The sequence below is a fragment of the Mus musculus genome, chromosome 10 (assembly GCF_000001635.26).
Source record: "Mus musculus strain C57BL/6J chromosome 10, GRCm38.p6 C57BL/6J".
NCBI lineage: Eukaryota > Metazoa > Chordata > Mammalia > Rodentia > Muridae > Mus > Mus musculus.
In genome coordinates this window covers 17,077,429-17,095,542 of record NC_000076.6, presented here as the reverse complement: position 1 = coordinate 17,095,542, position 18,114 = coordinate 17,077,429, and the positions used below count along the sequence as shown (strand labels likewise).

Sequence of the window (18,114 nt, the reverse complement as noted above, 5' to 3'; positions counted from 1 at the left end):
CAACGGCCCAAAAGAAACACACCGAGCCAGGAGTTTTGTCGAAGCAGGAACTCGACTTTATGGCATCAGTCTCTTGATTATGAGAGGGATTTTTGGTGAGGTAAGATGACATAGGAGGCAGGGAAGGATGGCGGAGGGTATGGAGTGACTGACTCCATATGGCAAAGCTCTACATCTGCAATGGCAGTGGGGCAGAGGCAGGGCCAAAGAGGTCTTGCTGAGTCATCCCAATACTGAAGTGACAGAGACAGGTCTCAAAACTTGAGCTAGACTCAGGCTCTCCCACAAGTCTGCCCAAGCCAGGCTTGGGTTTGTCCTCAAGGCCCAAACCAGGGCCAAACCAGGGCCCAACACCCTGTATATATTTCTTATACATACTTGTCAAAATTAGGTGGCTCTATATATGTGAACCTATTTCTTAATCCTCTTTTACTTCTTTTCCACTGTAGAAGTTTTTTGTTAGACTTATTCGTTTATCTTTTTATCTTTTATCTTAGACTTACTATTTTATCTTTTGAGACTGTTGTTAGTAGGCGCCTCCCCCTAACCTGGCTTTCTTTTCCATAAATTTTTTATTGTTGGATACGAAGGCTGTGCATTCATGTATATTAATATATAAATATCCTACTTTGCACAAAGTATTTCTCAGATCTAAGAATTTAATGATGGAATCTCTAGGGCCCTTTAATTATAGGCTCCAGTTGTTTGCAAATGGAAATATTTTAACTTGTTTTTCTTTCTATATAGAATTGATTTCCTTGTCATATAATATGAATATGATAAAGTTATTTAACACTGTATTAAATATGATTTCAGAAAGTGGACATTGTTGTCTCATTGTTTTTTTTTTTGTTTTTGTTTGTTTTTTTTTTTTTGTTTGTTTTTTTTTTAAGAGGAAATGCTTTCATTTAATATAATGGCCACAAACTTCCAGTATACAGCTTTATATGTGGAGGGGTATTCCTTCTAGTCTTAGTTTCTTTAGGGATTTCTTCATGAAGGCATATTGTCAAAAGACTTTTTTACATTTATTCAGATAATCAAGTGATTTCTGCACTTAATACTATATGCAATGTTACGGTCACTGATTTGCGTAGGTAGTACCATCCTTGAACCACTGGGTTGAAACCAAATTGATCATAATCTAATTTGGTCTTGAATTCAGGTTTCCGTTTTGTTGAGAAGATCTGTTGTATAGCTTTCTGGTTTATATGAGTTGGCTATCAAGGTGATTTTGGCTTCTTGGAATGTGCTTGGTCTTTCCATTTTATATTTTTATGGGTCAGTTTAAGGTACATGGATACTAATTCTTCCTTAAAGGTCTGGTAAGGTAGCTACAAAGATAGGTCATCTGGCTTTTCTTTCTTAGGATACTGCTTCAAGTTCCTTGCTTGTTTTGGATCTGTTTAAGTTATTTCATTGACTTTCTTTTTGTTTCTTTTCCTTTTTCCTTGTTTTGGTAGGTTATATGTACCGAAGAATTATTTTGTCCCCCCCCCCCCCATCTTCCAAGTTTATAGAACAGAAGATTTTTAAATATTTCATTCATATTGATTCTCTAATTTTACTACAGTGTTTCTGTTTCTAACTTTATACTTTCTTAATACGTGTCTTCTCACCCTCTTTTGGTTAATTTTGCTAAAGTTTTGCCAATCTTACCTAAAATTTCAGAGAACCAAATTTCTGTTTCCAGGGCTTCTTTTGAATTGTTCCTTAAGCCTTCATTTCACTAATTTCTGACCTCACTCACTCTGTGTCTACTGCTTTAGGGTTTAATTTTTCATGTTTCTCTATGATCTTGAGAGACATCATTATGTTATTTATTTAAGATAACTGAGATGCTTAATTATATTGTTTGTTTGTTTGTTTATTTATTTATTTATTGTCTCTCTCTGCACCTCCCCCCATGTGTGTGGGTGTGTGTATGTGCATGTCACACTACACATGTGGAGGTTCAGAGGGAAATTTATAGAAGTCAGTTCTCTCCTATCATCTAGATATCTGGAATTAAAATCAGGTCTTCAGGCTTGTTTGCAGTCACCTTTATCTAGTAAACCATCTGTTGGCCTTGACTCTTCAGTATACAAAGAGGTAAAACATTTCTCATGAAACTGCCTTTGCTATATTCCACAGGTCCTGATAAATTGTATTGTCATTTGATTCTAGGATTTATTTTGCTCTGACCTTTCTGATTTCATTAATGACTCATGGATCACTCAGGAATTTATTTTGCTCTCTTCAGTATTTGTGTAATTTGTGTGGCTTCTCTTGCTATTGCTTTCTATTTTTTTTTTTTTTTTCGCTATAAGATGTAGCAGATGACTGCTTTAGATTTTTGTCATTGCATTTGTTAAGATTACTTTATTATCTTTAAAATATGATATATTTTAAGAAGGGCTCCTTATATTTTAAGGAGAATGTATATTCCTTAATTGTTGGTATCCTCATAAATGTCTAATAAGTTCATTTGAGTTATGGAATAGATTAATTTGAAGTTTCTTTATGAATGGTTGTAGTCTAGAGCTCATCTATTAATGAGACTAGGATGTGAATTCTGTTTCCTTGTTGACTTTCTCATTCACATTCCCGAGTTTTTCATTTATACTACTGACCTTCTCACTCATCCTTATGTCTTTCTCACCTCTCCTGCTGCCTCTCTTCTGTAGGTCCAGAGCTTACACCAGATGGATGCAGGAAGTTGGTTGGAGGTCAGCTAAATGTTGAGACTCTTGTGTTTCTGATGAGCTAGGTTGTTTCTGAGAGTATATACACCAGGGCTATTTTGTTTATTATTATTATTATGTTTCCCTTCTTTGTGTATCAGGAATTTCTGCTGGTCATACTTTGTTTTACCATCTCTGGGGTGAACAGTTCTCTCAACCCCTGAGATTCCTTACTGTGGCTAATGTTCTATCTTGACGGTGTGTCCTCAGAGGACTGAACATGGGAGGAACAAACTCAGAGCTGGGCTCTGCACAGGTGAAACCTCACTTTGTTCTTCAAATGTTTTGGGCATTAAACATCCTGCTACATTTAGCCCTCATTGGACTAGAACTTCAAGCTCTCAGTCTCTACAGATGTAAACTTTACAGCAGACTGCTGAGCTTCAGCCACACGTTGTCCCTGGGTTTGGAACTATCGAACTCCAATATTATTATTGAGTGATGAGGCCAACTTCTAGCCACTGAAGGTGAGTTACCTCATCCTGTACGCTACACTGCCTGAGCCAGAGATCTTGATACTCTGTTGTCTAGCTTGTCACTGTTTGGTTCTTCTCTTCTATATGACTGCATCTACAGGCTCTCTCATCCATGGGAAACAGTTCATTGCTTGAATGTTCAGAGTGATGCTTTCAGGTATTCAGCAGTTTTCCACTCAAATAAGTATGCCAAGCAGTAGGATGCTAACATAGAAGTTCTAAGGCAAAGGCACGCGTATGCTTTTCCTTCCATGGCATTTGGGATGGTTGACTCAAACGCACTGTTTCTATTCTGTGAAGAGGGAAGTGGGGTTGGGCATTGGTTTGAGACTGTGATCAGATTTAGCATGGACTCGAGTCTTGACATGCTACACTGCAACATTGTACCTAAGAACAGCTGAGAACCAGAAGTAAAGTCTGAGCAGAGATGTGACCAGGGTTGGCTCATTTCTTTCATTTATACTTATTCTTCAAATTAATTATGTAGAATAACGAGTTTCATGGTGACATTTACACATATACTGCATCATGCTTTGTTCATATCCTCCTTCCTCTTACACCTTCCTCCTCTCTGTGCATCCCCAGTTCTATTCTGCAAGCCATTTAGATCATCATATTAGTATTGTTTTATTCCTTTAAATTTTCACATATGAGATAAAACATATGATACTTGTCTTTCTTATGTGACTGAATTTGCTTAACACCATTTTTTTTATCTAGCTTCATTTAATTCCCTACAAATGATATGCGCTCAATCTGCTTTATAGCTCAATAATATTCATCGTGGATATAATACTGAAATTGCTTGATGCTGTTGATGGTCACCTAGCTGATTTCAGAGACTGGTTACTATGAATAGTGCTGCAACAAACATAAGGATGCAGGAATCTCTTGCATCTGTTGACGTAATTTCCGTCAGTGTATGCACAGGAGTGCTATAGATAAATCATGCTCTTTCTATTTTCAGATTTTTGAAGCCCTTCCATGTTGTCTTCCATAGTAGTCAGACTAATTTACATAACCCATGAACAACAGGTGAGGGTTCTCCCTTCTTCATATCATCACCAGCACTTGTTAGTATTATGTTGTCATTACTAAATTGGCATTCTACAGGGATGACATATTCCACAATTTCATATACTTTCTAATCGTTTCTGATAGGCATTTCCTCTTCCTTGGTGATGAAGCTATAGGCCAGATTAGACCTTGTTAAAAGCAAATAAAGGTGTGTCTGTCTCTGTACCAATACTATATAGTTTCTATCACTATTGCTCTGTAGTACAGCTTGAGTTCAGGGATGGTGATTCCTCCTGAAGTTCTTGTACTGTTCAGGATAGTTTGGGGGGAAGGATTGTAGGCCCCAAAGAAGATGGAACCTCCACAGGAAGACCAACAACAGAGTCAACTAATGTGGACTTTTGGGGCTCTCTGAGACTGAGCCACCAACCAAAGTGCATATAGAGGCTGGGCCTGACCCCTCCCCACTCCACAAATATGTACCAGATGTGCAGCTTGGTTCTCCTGTGAGTCCCAAACAACTTGTACAGAGGCTAACTCAAAAGTTATTTCTTGTATGTGAGATATCTTCTAGGTGGTCTACCTTTTCTGGCTTCAGAGGGAGAGGATCCACCTGGCCCCCACAGAGAATGGATGCCAGGGTGGGAATACCCAGCGGGGAGTCTACCCTCTCAGGGGAGAAGGGGATGGGAATGGGAAGATTGAGGGAGGGAGTGACCAGGAGAGGGGTAGTGAATAGGATGTAAAGTAAATAAAATTTTTAAAAAGTAGATAAAGGCAAGTTTATTAGGAGGCAGCTTTTGGGTGGGTTCATAGGTCTCACAGATACATATTCATTCTTCATATAAACTCTATAAAATCCCTTTGCTTCAGCTAAGAGCTGGGATTGTGTTCATATATGGCCAAAGTCTGAGCCCCTGGGTGGGCACTTTTGGGTGGTTTTTTGGGAACAGGGAGATGAGGGATGAAAACATGTTAATCTGCAGTTTTCTCCAAGCAGCTCAGGTAGTTTTCTCTGTAAGTGTGGGATTGGCAAAAGAGGGCAGATGGGGTTCCCAGCCTTTTAGTGGATGCAAACCTAACAATTTTTAATGCTTATTTGAGAAGTGTTGGTTAGCTTATTTGTCCATCTATTGATTGATATATTCCTTAAAAGTTAAACATTTTCAATTCTTTATATATCCTGTGTATTAATTCTTCATGAGAAGCCTTCTCTTCTCCTGTTTTGTACCTAACATCTTCATTATTTTTCTTGCTGTATAGAGACTTATAAATTTTAGTCTATACTCTCATGTAACAACTTTGTTATTTTTTCTTTTTTTTTTTCACTTTTTTAAATTAGGTATTTTCCTCATTTATATTTCCAAATGCTATCCCAAAAGTCCCCCATACCCTCCCCCCCCACTCCTCTACCCACCCATTCCCACTTTTTGGCCCTGGCGTTCCCCTGTACTGGGGCATATAAAGTTTGCAAGTCCAATGGGCCTCTCTTTCCAGTGATGGCCGACTAGGCCATCTTTTGATACATAGGCAGCTAGAGTCAAGAGCTCCGGGGTACTGGCTAGTTCATAATGTTGTTCCACCTATAGGGTTGCAGATCCCTTTAGCTCCTTGGGTACTTTCTCTAGCTCCTCCATTGGGGGCCCTGTGACCCATCCAATAGCTGACTGTGAGCATCCACTTCTGTGTTTGCTAGGCCCCGGCGTAGTCTCACTAGAGACAGCTATTTTTTCTGAGCTATGAGAATCTTATTCAGGAGGTCATTGCCCTTGTTCATCATTAGAAAAGATTTCTCCTGTGTATTTTTCTAGTTGTTTCAAAGTTTCAGATTTTATACTTGGTTCATTAATCCAGTTTGAATTAAAATTTGATGTAAAATAGGTATCGAATTTCAATATCAACGAATATTCAATATTGACAAGACATGGTCTTGGCACCACTGGGAGGCAGGGAAATCAGATGGGTGTATGTATGTGAGTTTCTTTCCGGATCCTTTACTATCTTCTACAATCTTATATGTCAGTTTTAATAACATTACCATGCCATTTTCAGTATGTTGTATGTATGCATGAGTGTATGTGTTTTCACATGTGTTTATGTGAACATACGCAGATACCTGGTTTTGATGGTATTTTGTCCATCCATTTCCACATTATATATTTAGATAGTGTTCAAGTGTCCCTTGAACCCAGAGCTTGCTTGCTGAACAACTTTCATTGGCGATCCCTTCTCCTCCTGCATGCTGAAATTACAAGGGATGCAGCACACCACGCTGGTGTGTACGTGGGTTCTGGGAATTTGATGTAAGTGCTTTCACACATGCTGTCATGGCACCAGGCTTCCATGCTGGTTTTTTTTTTTTTTTTGGCAATTGTTTTTATGTCCTATAGTTTGATATAGGCATTGTGATGTCTTTAACATTTTTTCCAAATGAGATTGTTTTTTGTGCCTCCTTACTAGTTGAGAATTATTAGCTCTAGTTCTTTTAAAAAGACATTGATATTTATATAGGGATCTAATTTGTAGATTACTTTTCATAGTATGGACATTTTTAGCTCTTAATTTTGTATATTCCTGAACATATTAGGTGTTGGGGTTTGCTTTAATATTCAACTCAATACAGGACAGAAGGAGAGGAAAACCTCCATTGAGGAATTTCCTAGATCAGATTGGCCTGTGTGCATAACTGGGGTTGGTTTCTTGATTATTAATTGACTCAGGAGGGCACAGGCACTTGTGTGCTGCCCCATCCTGAAGCAGTTAGTCCTCAACAAAATAAGCGCTAGTAAAGCATGCACCTGTAAGTGACACAGCCACCAAGCAGCATGTCTTCTTGGTTCCTGCCTGAGTTTCCTGCCTTCCCTTAATGATGGATTGCAACTTGGAAGTGTTCACTTAGTAAACCTTTTCCTTCTCTAGTAGCTGCTCTATCTCAGTGATGCCATGGAACTGGAGTAGCAGCTCTTCCCACATTTTGTATCTTTTTCAGTTGATGTTTTCAGCATTTTGTAATTCATTCATATTCTCTCTCTCTCTCTCTCTCTCTCTCTCTCTCTCTCTCTCTCTCTCTCTCTCTCTGGTGTACATACACGTGGGTTCATGTACATTCAAATGTGTGCCTACAAGAGAAATCCAGAAATTGATGCCAATCCCACCCATCTCCTGTCTCATCCTATCTACCCCATACCCTTGCAATGTCTCCTATGAAAGAAAACCAACAACAAAAACAAGAATAAAAAACCCATCTCATCATGGAAACTAGTGTGTGCCAGAGGGTCTCACAGTACACTCCTTTTCCCACACACCTTTGCTTGCAAATGTCCATTTGCAATAAGTCATTCGTCTGGTTTGAGGCCTCTGACTTCTGCTACACTATCAATACTGGATGTTCATTAGAACTCCTCTGGGATATCCTCTTGTTGCCCTGTATTATGGAGATACTGTAGATTTTGAGGACCTGCCCCTTCATGAGCTCCAGCAGTTTATAACTGGGAAATATGTTGGGGTGGGCCAACTCAAAGCCTTGGGTCTGAGCTTGGATGGTACCTAACAACTCAGGCTGCCAGCTCTCCTTCACCCATACCAACAGGCAACTTTCCAGCACCACCCCAGCTGGATCATCCAGTGTCTGAGCTGCCCAGCGGCAGGGCCTGCTCTCCAGCTCTCACCAGTTTACAAGTTCTGAGATGATAAGTGAACCACCATGCCCACTTGGTATATATGTGGATGCTAGGGTTTTGAAGTAAGCTGCTCATCCATGGATTCATCACCCCAGGCCTCCATGATGTTTTTGTATGTAAGTGCTTTTCTAACCTATAGTTTGAGATAGGCATTGCAATGCCGTTAACATTTTCCCAAGATTGTCTCTGTGCTTCCATATTATCTTAGAATTGTTAGCTCTAGTACTTTAAACAGTGTAATTGAATTTTTTATAGTTATTTAATTTGTGAATTGCTTTCCATAGTATGGACAAGGGGTAAGGAGGGTGTGGAACATCTACTACCTCGCCTACACCACTGTACAGCAGATATGTGGTGTGGCCAGTTCTCCTTTGCACACAATCTCAGGGCCAGCTCACCTGTGCCCTGCCATCCGGGTCAGCTCTACTGTGCTGCCCAGGTGAGGTGCAGGCCCTGCTCTCCCAAGTGCTGCAACTGGTGAGGGGTGGAACCAGCTCTGCACAGCCTTTGGGTATTACCATGGTTGCAGGTGACAGCCTAGAGCAGGGATATCTGCATGGCTTTTGATGGTAATAAGAGCTAAAGACATTGTTACAGACTCCTGCTGCTGAATGGCCATGGACCCAGATGTGGCCCTGTACCACAGCATGACCTGGGACTTCACCATGGCCTCTAGTGGTAGAACAGGCTACTGACATCAGTCTACTCCTTACCACCCTCTCCTTCCCAGTTCTATGTCTCTTCATAGTGCTCAAACCATTCTGTGTCTCTTTGTCTACCGTATCTCTACCATATCTTAATGGCTCCTGCCTTGGGTCTACCATAGCTCTACCATATACTTGCATATCTTAATGGCTCCTGCTTTGGGTGGGCCATGTTGTGGGTGGGCCTGTTTGTCTTTCGCCCTCCTGCAAGTGGGCTTTCCACTTTATTTTTTTTGAGACACGTTCTTTCACTGAAACTGGAGGTTTCTCACTGGATAAAACACAAGGGCAACAATCCTCTAGGATTCTCCACTCTCCACTCTCCGCATTCGCATTCTTGTGCTGTGATTAGACATGTATGTACAATGCCATGCCTATCGTTTTAAGTTGGTGCTGTGAATTTAAACCCAGGTCCTCATAATTTACCTAAGTTATCCTCTCAATCATTTTTTATAATTTTAATTGCTGTGTTTGAAAGTCAGGTTTATCCCTGACTTTTGAAAAACTTAAATAAGAGCAGTGGTTATGAATGCCTTCTTTCATTTCTGCTGTTAAAGGAAATACTTTTCGATGTTTCCCATTCAGTGTGAAGTTGCTGCTGTGCCTGCTCTACATTACCATCATTATCTGGATAATCCTTTAATACCTGATTTGCTCATTACTTTCATCAGAAAAGTATGTAGGACTGAGTGGCCTTTATGTCAATATGTCGTCAATATATATGTCAATCATTTAATTTTTAGTTTTGATTCCAATTATTTATGTTATGATGTTTATTGATTTGTATGTATTAAATCATTGTCTTATCCCTGGAATAAAACCAACTTGATCATGCTGTATTCTCTTTTAACGTGTTGTTGGATTCAACATGCAATATTTCTTTATTGATTTTAATGTGTGCATATGTGTATGTATTTTTTCTATTACTATTTTATTCAATAGTTTGAATAGTTAGCTCTTAAATATATATGGTTGAATTCTGTAGTCAGGGTACCCTGTCTTGATCCTTTCTTTTCTGTGAGACTGCTTTTCCTTCTGAGTGAGTTTGGCTTGAGTTCTATTTTGTCAGAGATATGTAGAGCTACTGCTGCTTGCTTTACTTTCCATTATTCCATTTGTTTTACTTTCATGTTATGTATGACTTTGCTGGTGATGTGAGTTTCTTACAGACAACAAATTGATGGATATTACCATTTAGTTCAATCAGCCAATTTGTATCTTTTTATTAGGAAATTGAGACCATTTATATTCATAGTTATTGAAATGTAGCTAGCAATTTCTGTCACTTGCTTTTCTCATGATTGCTTTGGGTCAACTATATTTGTTTATATTTTACTAATTTATCTTAGAGATTTGATTTTCTTGAGCTGGACATGTAAGGTTCTTTCTTAATTCTCACTTTCTTTTTGGTCTACTCTTGACCTAGATTTATCCTTTCTCATGGACCCATAATTGTGCTTTTCATGATTCCACTTCTCCTCAGGGTATCTTCCTTAATGAGGACTTAGTGGCCAGGTGTGGTTGACACTCCTACATGTAAAACAAAGTGAAGAATTCATGGAGTATTTCACCCACACAGTTTTGAAAATACATAACAAATCAATAACACATACCAGCATCTGAATAATATATAATTTTAAACAATGAATAGATATAGTATTTATGTTTCTACTTTTAAATCTGTATAATATGAGATGATTTTTTTTCTAGTGGGATGATTTAAAATAAAAATAAAATTCAAAGAGATTTGAATTCGTTCACATAAAATTGTCCTTTAAAAAAATTTCATATGGATATTGTCTACAGTTGATATAAGTTATCATTGCCAATACATATTTGAGAAATCTGAAGTTCACTTGCCAGGATTATAGCTATATTGATGACAACAATGTCTTCAGTTAACTTCATGTTTCTCTATGGGGTTTATATATTTATAGGTATGTGTATTTCTCATATAAATATACAAACCTCATAGAGTTTATGGGGGCTGAGTATATGAGACAAAGGGTCTTCGTTTTCTGTCTTTATAGCATGGATATTTCACATAATAAATACAGTATAATTTTATTATTTAGGTGCTTACAGAGATTATGAATTGGAGTATGAATATTTTAATCATGCATTCCTATTCTAACTTAAAAAAATCAAATAGCTAACTATAGTTTTCTTTCTATTCTTTTTAAGATTTATATATTTATTTTATGTACATGAGTGCTTTATTACATGTATACCTGCTTGCCAGAAGAGGGCATCATATCCTATTATTGATGGTTGTGAACCACTATGTGGTTGCTGGGAATTGAACTCAGGACGTCTGGAAGAACAGCCAGTGCTCCCAACTGCTAAACTATATCTCCGGCCAGCTATGGGTTTCTTAAAGCAAAGTTTATAAAATTTAATTGAAGTGACACTCGTATTAGCATATGCTATTACACATGATAATAAGAGTATTTGTTCTCTGCATGTAATACGGTTCTCTATAATCACATATTTTAGACTATTTATTGTAGATGTTGCTAATACAGTTAGCAGTCCAGTTAAATGACTCACTCTCTAAGCTGATAACACAGATTCAAATTAAGTTTCATCTTTTTAGGGACCAAACAGAGGGATCTTGATTTGGTCACTAGACCCATGTAGCTGAGTTTTCCAGAAACTGAACGCTAACTCTGAAGTAAGAACAACATGAGTGGCAGGGTTGATGGATGAAAATCAAGTTTTGCATCAGGGATTTTCAGACGGTAATGAGGTTTCAATCACATATAGAATCTGTCAATTTGGTCAACGTTCCAGAAAAAATTTTAATGTATGTCTTGACACAAAATTTCATTTTTTTGAGACATTTGCACTCTGTGGCTCAAGCTGGTCAGAAAAGTGGCAAAACTCATCATATATATATATATATATATATATATATATATATATGTATATATATATATTATATAATATATAATATATAATATTATAGTGCTGGCATTAATGTGAGCCGCTACGTCTAGTGATGAGAGTTGGGGAAAAATGCTATGGGGTCAGAAATCAGTTTCCCTTGGTTTGCATCTTAGTCTGGATTCTTTGCTTCCTTAAAGGAAACTTGGAAGAAGTTCCTTATCCTTTGAGAATTCAGTTTCATTTTTAGAAAAATGCAGAATGCTGCGAAGATTAAACCAGGTAGACAAGACATATGTTGGAACAGCGCCTGTGAGCTGGCAAGCACTTAGAGAAAGTCTTACAGGTTTAATCTGGGGAACTGTAACCAACAAAAGTTGGAAAGTAAGAAGGACACGCTGGAAGAAGACAGGTCCCGGCAGGTTTTAATAACTACAAACATTCGAAGGGCAACATAGATAAGTAAATTCTTCACTGAGCCAACCTTGAAGAACGGGAGAATTAGCAACAATAGTCAACAGGATGAACCTTGAAGATGCCATTAAAGAGACTCACAGAATGGGTGAAAAGCTATGTGATTGTGTGGGGCTGGGTACCTAGCCCTACATGGACTTGTGCTCGCCGAGTCGGTTGAAGCAGCACGTTGACCTTACATGATGCATGCAGGCCTCTCTCTGGGTTTGCTTGCAGAGTGGTCTGAGAATTGGGGCAAGAGGAAATCCAGCTGTGAGAACCTGAAAGGGAAGGAAATAAGACAGAGGAAAGGGACTGAAGATGCAGCATTCAATTCTTTTCCATGAATACTAACCCTTGTAACCACCCACAGCAGGAAGAAGGCAGGAAAGGCTGAAGCAGTTAACTGTAACTGTGCTGGGCTAGAGCTGAGTCTTAGATGATGCATACAGCTGTGATGAATAAGCAGAGCGAAGAGGGAAGGACAAAGTCATCCAAGGCAGTGAGATTGGGGTGAGGGTGATGTGTATCATGAATCAGTCGTCTGATTAATAGGGAACTGTAGAATCAAGTTTCGTAGGTTGGATTCAGGATTAGGAGAGTTCCTTCAATCAAGCACAGGAGAAAGGATATGATGGGTAAAGTAGAAGACACCTTTAGTGGTTCCGAGAATACACACACACACACACACACACACACACACACACACATACACACCCCAGAGATGGTATAATCGTCAAGAAAATTAGTTTGAAAGAGAGTAAGTAAATGAAAGAATATTTGTAATGCATGCATGTTTACAAGTGACCTGGTGTGTGTGCACATGTGTTTGCATATATATCAAGTCTGGAGGACTGACCTGGGTGTTTTTTCAGGAACCTCATTTCAGTCCTTTATTAGTCTCTAGCTCAACAATTAAGTGAGTGGTACAGGATCCTATGGGTCTTCTTGCCTCTAACTCCCTGGTGTTGGGACATGCCACCATGGTCAACATTATTATGTGAAAATTATGATTGAACCCATGTAACTAATTCCATATGTTTATAAAACAAATGCTTTGTCAGCCAAGCCAAGCCCCAGTCTGAAAAAAAAAATGTCCTGTAGATCACCTGCCATGGATCAACATAACATATATGGCATCTTTTAACTTATGACAGCAATCTTATGCTAAGTAAGACGCTAGTGTGGCTTCTTTTAAATAAAGGAGAGAGAGAGATGGGGTTTAGTATGGCGAGGCAACTTGAGCTGGCCTAATTGCACAGGCCTGAAACTCCAGTTACTTTGGGGGCTGAGGCAAAGGGTCACAGGAAGGAGGATAACAAGTTCAAAGCTAGCCTAGGCTACAGAGGGAGGGCAAATCAAGCTGAGGCAGGTAAGCGATTTTGCATTTTAAGAAACAAAAAGCCATTCAATATTCCTCAGTTGAGAATTCTTTGTTTAGCTCTGTGCTCCATTTTTTAATGGGGTTATTTGGTTTTCTGGAGTCCATCTTCTTGAGTTCTTTATTTATATTGGATATTAGTCCCCTATCTGATTTACGATTGGTAAAGATCCTTTCCCAATCTGTTGGTGGCCTTTAGTGGCAATATAGAAACCGTGGTCACAAAGATACAAATCCAGTAAGTGGGTTGACCCAGTTGCTGAGGAACATGCCTTTTGCCAAGAAGCACAACAAGAAAGGCCTGAAGAAAATGCAGGCCAGCAGCGGCTGTCAAGGCCCCTGTGAAGTCTGAGGCAATTAAACCCAAGATGCCAAAGGGCCTCAGCTGAAAATTCTGCTGTCTCACCCTCATTGTTCACTCACCAGAAGCTTATGAAGCAGATTTGAAGCTACATAGCCAAGGGGGATAGGCTCTGCCAACCAAAGCCCAAGGTTCAAACCAAGGCAGAGGCCCCAGCTCCAGCTAAGGCTCAGGCTCCAGCTCCAGCTCAGGCTCCTGAGGTACCCAGGCCCCTGTGAAGGCCCCATAGAAAAGGCTCCTGCCAGTGTGAAGACAGATGGACACACCTCCCCACATACTATTTACAGATGAGGTGTGTCCTATGCTGTTTTTACAAATAAACTTGAGGCAAGATCTGTTTTATTAAAAAAAAAAAAGGCAAAAGAAAAGTAAAAAAAGTAGAAAGAAAGCTTGGGGAGATGGGAGGTGACCAAGAGCAGTGCCTGCTCTGTCTGAAGACCTAAGTTCAGTTCCCAGTACAAATGTTGGATGGCTGACAGATGCCTGTACCTCTAACAACAGAGTGTCAGATGCTGTCTTCTGGCCTCTGTAGGCACCCTCAAAGAAGTAGCTTGCACACACACACACACACACACACACACACACACACACCTGGTCACTTGATACATACATATAAATAATAAACATAAGGTAAAAATTCTTGTACAAAGGAAGAAGAGGGCTGAAGACAATCTAGGTCATTGGCAATGTGCTTACGCAGCCTACCGGCGACACCACATGTTCTGTTTTTAGTGCAAACAAATAAATTAAAAATGTGGAACGACTTGTCTAAGCAGCTCACTGAGTAGGGTAAGCAGCTCTCTCAGGGACAGGTGTTCCTTCTCTTCCCCCTGACCTGTTTGTGTCCTTCCTGTTGCTGACTCCACCCCTCTCTCATTCCAGACACTCTTAGGCCCCTCCTATTCATTACACTTCCTTCTGCTGTCTTTTTTTTTTTGTGTGTGTGTTTCTGGCACGTTTCTTTAATACAAATCATCACAAGGCCCTACTCCTCAAGTAGGGTGAATAGTATGTCCTTATGGGGGCAAGCAAAGAGTACTATGGAGGCTGCCCAAGCTGTTTGTTTTTTAAGTTATAACTTCACCACTTATTAGCGCTCTATAATTTTGATGCAGAACATAACAATTTAAAGCATTTTAGCTTCTTTATCTACAAGGAGCATGAGAGAAAGGCATCCTGTGTCAGACTGTGGAGAGGAATAAATACCCAGTATCAGACAGCCTGGTTTACATGGAGGAGTCAAACATTTAGTTCTTTCTCATCCATTTTCTCAGTCCTTAGAACTGAATTATTAAAACATTTCAGAGGAGATGTTAAACATATCACAAGAGAATAAAAGAATATGAAGAAAAATAAAGAGGAATAGTCATTATTAAAACAAAGTAAATAAGGAGAAAAAGTTGACTGGTGATTTTTCTGCAAATCACGGCTAATGTCACTTTATTCTAGAAGTTACATATCATGAGTCATTAGATCAGACCTCAGTTCATAACCTGTACATTCATTAAACATGAAATAGGCAAGTAGATTGCATTCAAAACTCAATAGACTGAGTAAAATCACTTTAAAGGAACATTTTCTATTTGTTATTGGTCCATTTGGACCTTCAGGATAAAAGATAGTACTTATCAAATAATTTATACCATGAAGAGATGGACAGACAGTATAATAGAGGAGAGAATGAAGATAAAAATTTATTTCAATAAGTTTAAATAATGGACCAAACCTAACAAGACAAAATGTAATGGGAATCAGAGTCAAGACCTGATAGTCTTAATAGTCATGTTATCAAGTCTATATTATAAGGAACAGTCATAAGACATAACTCATATCAAATATATGATTTACATATCAGCATTTAGTTGGTTGGAATTAAATGAACTTGAGTTTTAAAAGAACTCTGAAAAAAAAATTACAGCATGATATAGGAACTTGAAAAGAACTTGGCAATGGTGGGAGACTGTACAAAGGGTCTGTAGTATTTTTCTGTTTGCATTTGTGTAATACTACCACAGTAGATTTGACCACTGTTACACATGCTTTTCTTGGTCATTATTTGAGTGATGCATAGTTTTGTAGCAGCTGTCTTCTCTGCTTCATGGTCAAAATCCAGTCTTTGTTTATTTGCTGTGTTGTAGTCGAGTTCTATTTTTCTGCCTCCCAAATAATGCTACAGAAATCTGGCATCTGAGTTTCAGAAACGGGCCTGTGTGGTTTGGTGCTTATATTTGTATATGTGGATATCTCAGGGAGTAAGAGACAGCACCTACTCCCCAAGCACTGGAGAATCTCCAAATGCTTCCGTCAACTCTTCAGCTCAGAAATAGGATTTGTAGCTCCCCTTAGAGATTCTGGACCTGAAAGTAACAACTGAGGATACCTGATGCTTCAGGGTGACTGGTTCTTCCCAAGTAGTGAGGTAATCAATGGGAAGTTTTGTGTGCGTGCGTGTGTGTGTGTGTGTGTGTGTGTGTGTGTGCCTCCTGTGGAACAACAGAAGCCACTTTTAAACTTCCAGCAATACCCTACTCCAGTGACATGCTGCCATCTACAGTTTTGGTTAACCAATCAATTTTATCTATGGATCTCCATGGTCCTACCTCATAAATTTATCTCTCTGAAGAGAAATGTGTGTGTGTGTGTGTGTGTGTGTGTGTGTGTGTGCGTGTGCGCACATGCACACACACACAGGCATAGTAACTTCCAATTTTTCCAACATTCATGAGATAAATATTGGAATTTATTGGGGTTTATTAATTTTTCTTTCCTTCCTTTGACTCTCTTCTGAGGTCCCAGTACCCTGGGATGTAGGATGCATCATTTACCATGAAATACCTTTCCTTCTATTCTCATAAAATGGCTTTTAAAAGTTTAAAAGCACCTTGCTTGGTAAAGAGAATGCTGATACATAAGTAATTTGTTGTTGTGTTGTGTGTCAGTGTGTATAGAGGGAGTGAGACAACTTGATGGCAAGGAACTTCAGATACCCAACCAGTGAACTGGGTTCTTACATTCTCTTGAAGAGGATGGTGATGAGAGTGGTGGTATGCATGTGATTGCTCTTCTTGGCTATTTCATGTTATCTTCAGCCACAATCTGAAGCCTATTAGTGACAGAAGCAGCGCTTTCTTGAGAATATCAGGCTGTACTTTCATAGCCAGTGGCTGTCTGTAAGAAATTCTAAAATTACAAGAAAAATAAATGAAAATTGAATATAGGCTTGTATATTTGTAGAATGCTTTAAAAATTAAATTCATCAGCACTAAGGCATTGATTACTTACTTCTAAGAGAATAGTGACAGAACTGTCACAATGGGTGATGGGTTGAAGACCAGGTGGTAAGTAGACTACCTGGATGTTCTGAGAACTGTTCCGATGTGAAAGTGAAGAACAAGGGAAGACACAAATAAGCACAACGAGTTGGTTGTTATTGGTGGTGGTGATGTGTGATTGTTTTGTAGCTTGGGGTTTTTTGTTTGTTTCTTTGAGATGGGAGGTCTCACTATATAGCCCTGGCAATCTTGGAATCTACGATGTAGACCCTGCGGGTTTCAAAATATTCTCCTGCCTCACCTCCCAGGCACTAAGGTTACAAATGTGCACCACCATTCTCAGCATAGTGATTATATTGATGCATGAAGAGACAATGAGTAGAATAGATCTCAATGTAAATTTATCACACAACGCTCCTGTTCTTAAGTTTCCTCTTTTAAGCAGAATTTTTGGTGAGGCAGCACAAATCTGCCAAAGCTAAAGCTCTAAAGACATGAATTTTCCTGCTCTTATGAAGTAAACAGACTTTCAGTCACTAAAATGTTACTAACTGAAGTAGATGGCCACCCAATGACTTCAGAATGGCAGGGAAATTTCTTGTTTCAAGAGCTGACTTTGAATCTAGAATCAGGCATCTTTACTCTATTATCTGTATGACATTCCCTTTTAAAAGTGTTATTCTTCTTTCATCTATTTTGGTCTCTCTCTCTCTCTCCAGTTCTCAGGTGTCCGTCGTCTTCAATGGTATGAATAATTTAATTGAGTAAGCAGAGTGGCTGGCACCATACCCTGTAGATGTATTTCTCAACCAGACTATTTCTTCACTTGCAAAGTTGCAGCATCATTTTCAGCAATTATTTCCTGACTCTACCTTCTCCCTTGCTGGGAGATTGCTGAACAAAGAGAAAGAAAGCATTAGAAATGTGAAGTGATTCCAAAGCTGTTTTCATTGGTTGATTCATGGACACAGGCATACACAGAGTTGGCTGTCATAACCTGTTAATTAGACACACTCATCAGCCGCAAGCATTTTATTATTTTAGTAACCTCAACTCATAATTATGTGGAAGCAAAAACTGCCGAGGTAACAGAAGCACAGGAGTCATTTTTAATGTTAAATGTTTGGTAGTGGAGGAAGATGCTGTGGTTCTCTTTTGAAT

The 18,114-nt window shown here is 39.0% G+C and overlaps 1 long non-coding RNA gene across 1 annotated transcript in view; it reads left to right on the top strand.

The window, feature by feature from the left end:
• Gm20125 (predicted gene, 20125) overlaps positions 1-18,114 on the top strand; it is a 144,689-nt gene that overhangs the window by 240 nt on the left and 126,335 nt on the right. The window contains exon 1 of the long non-coding RNA NR_038020.1: positions 1-100. This exon is cut by the window's left edge and continues 240 nt beyond it. This is a non-coding gene — a long non-coding RNA (predicted gene, 20125). The remainder of the gene's footprint in view (positions 101-18,114) is intronic.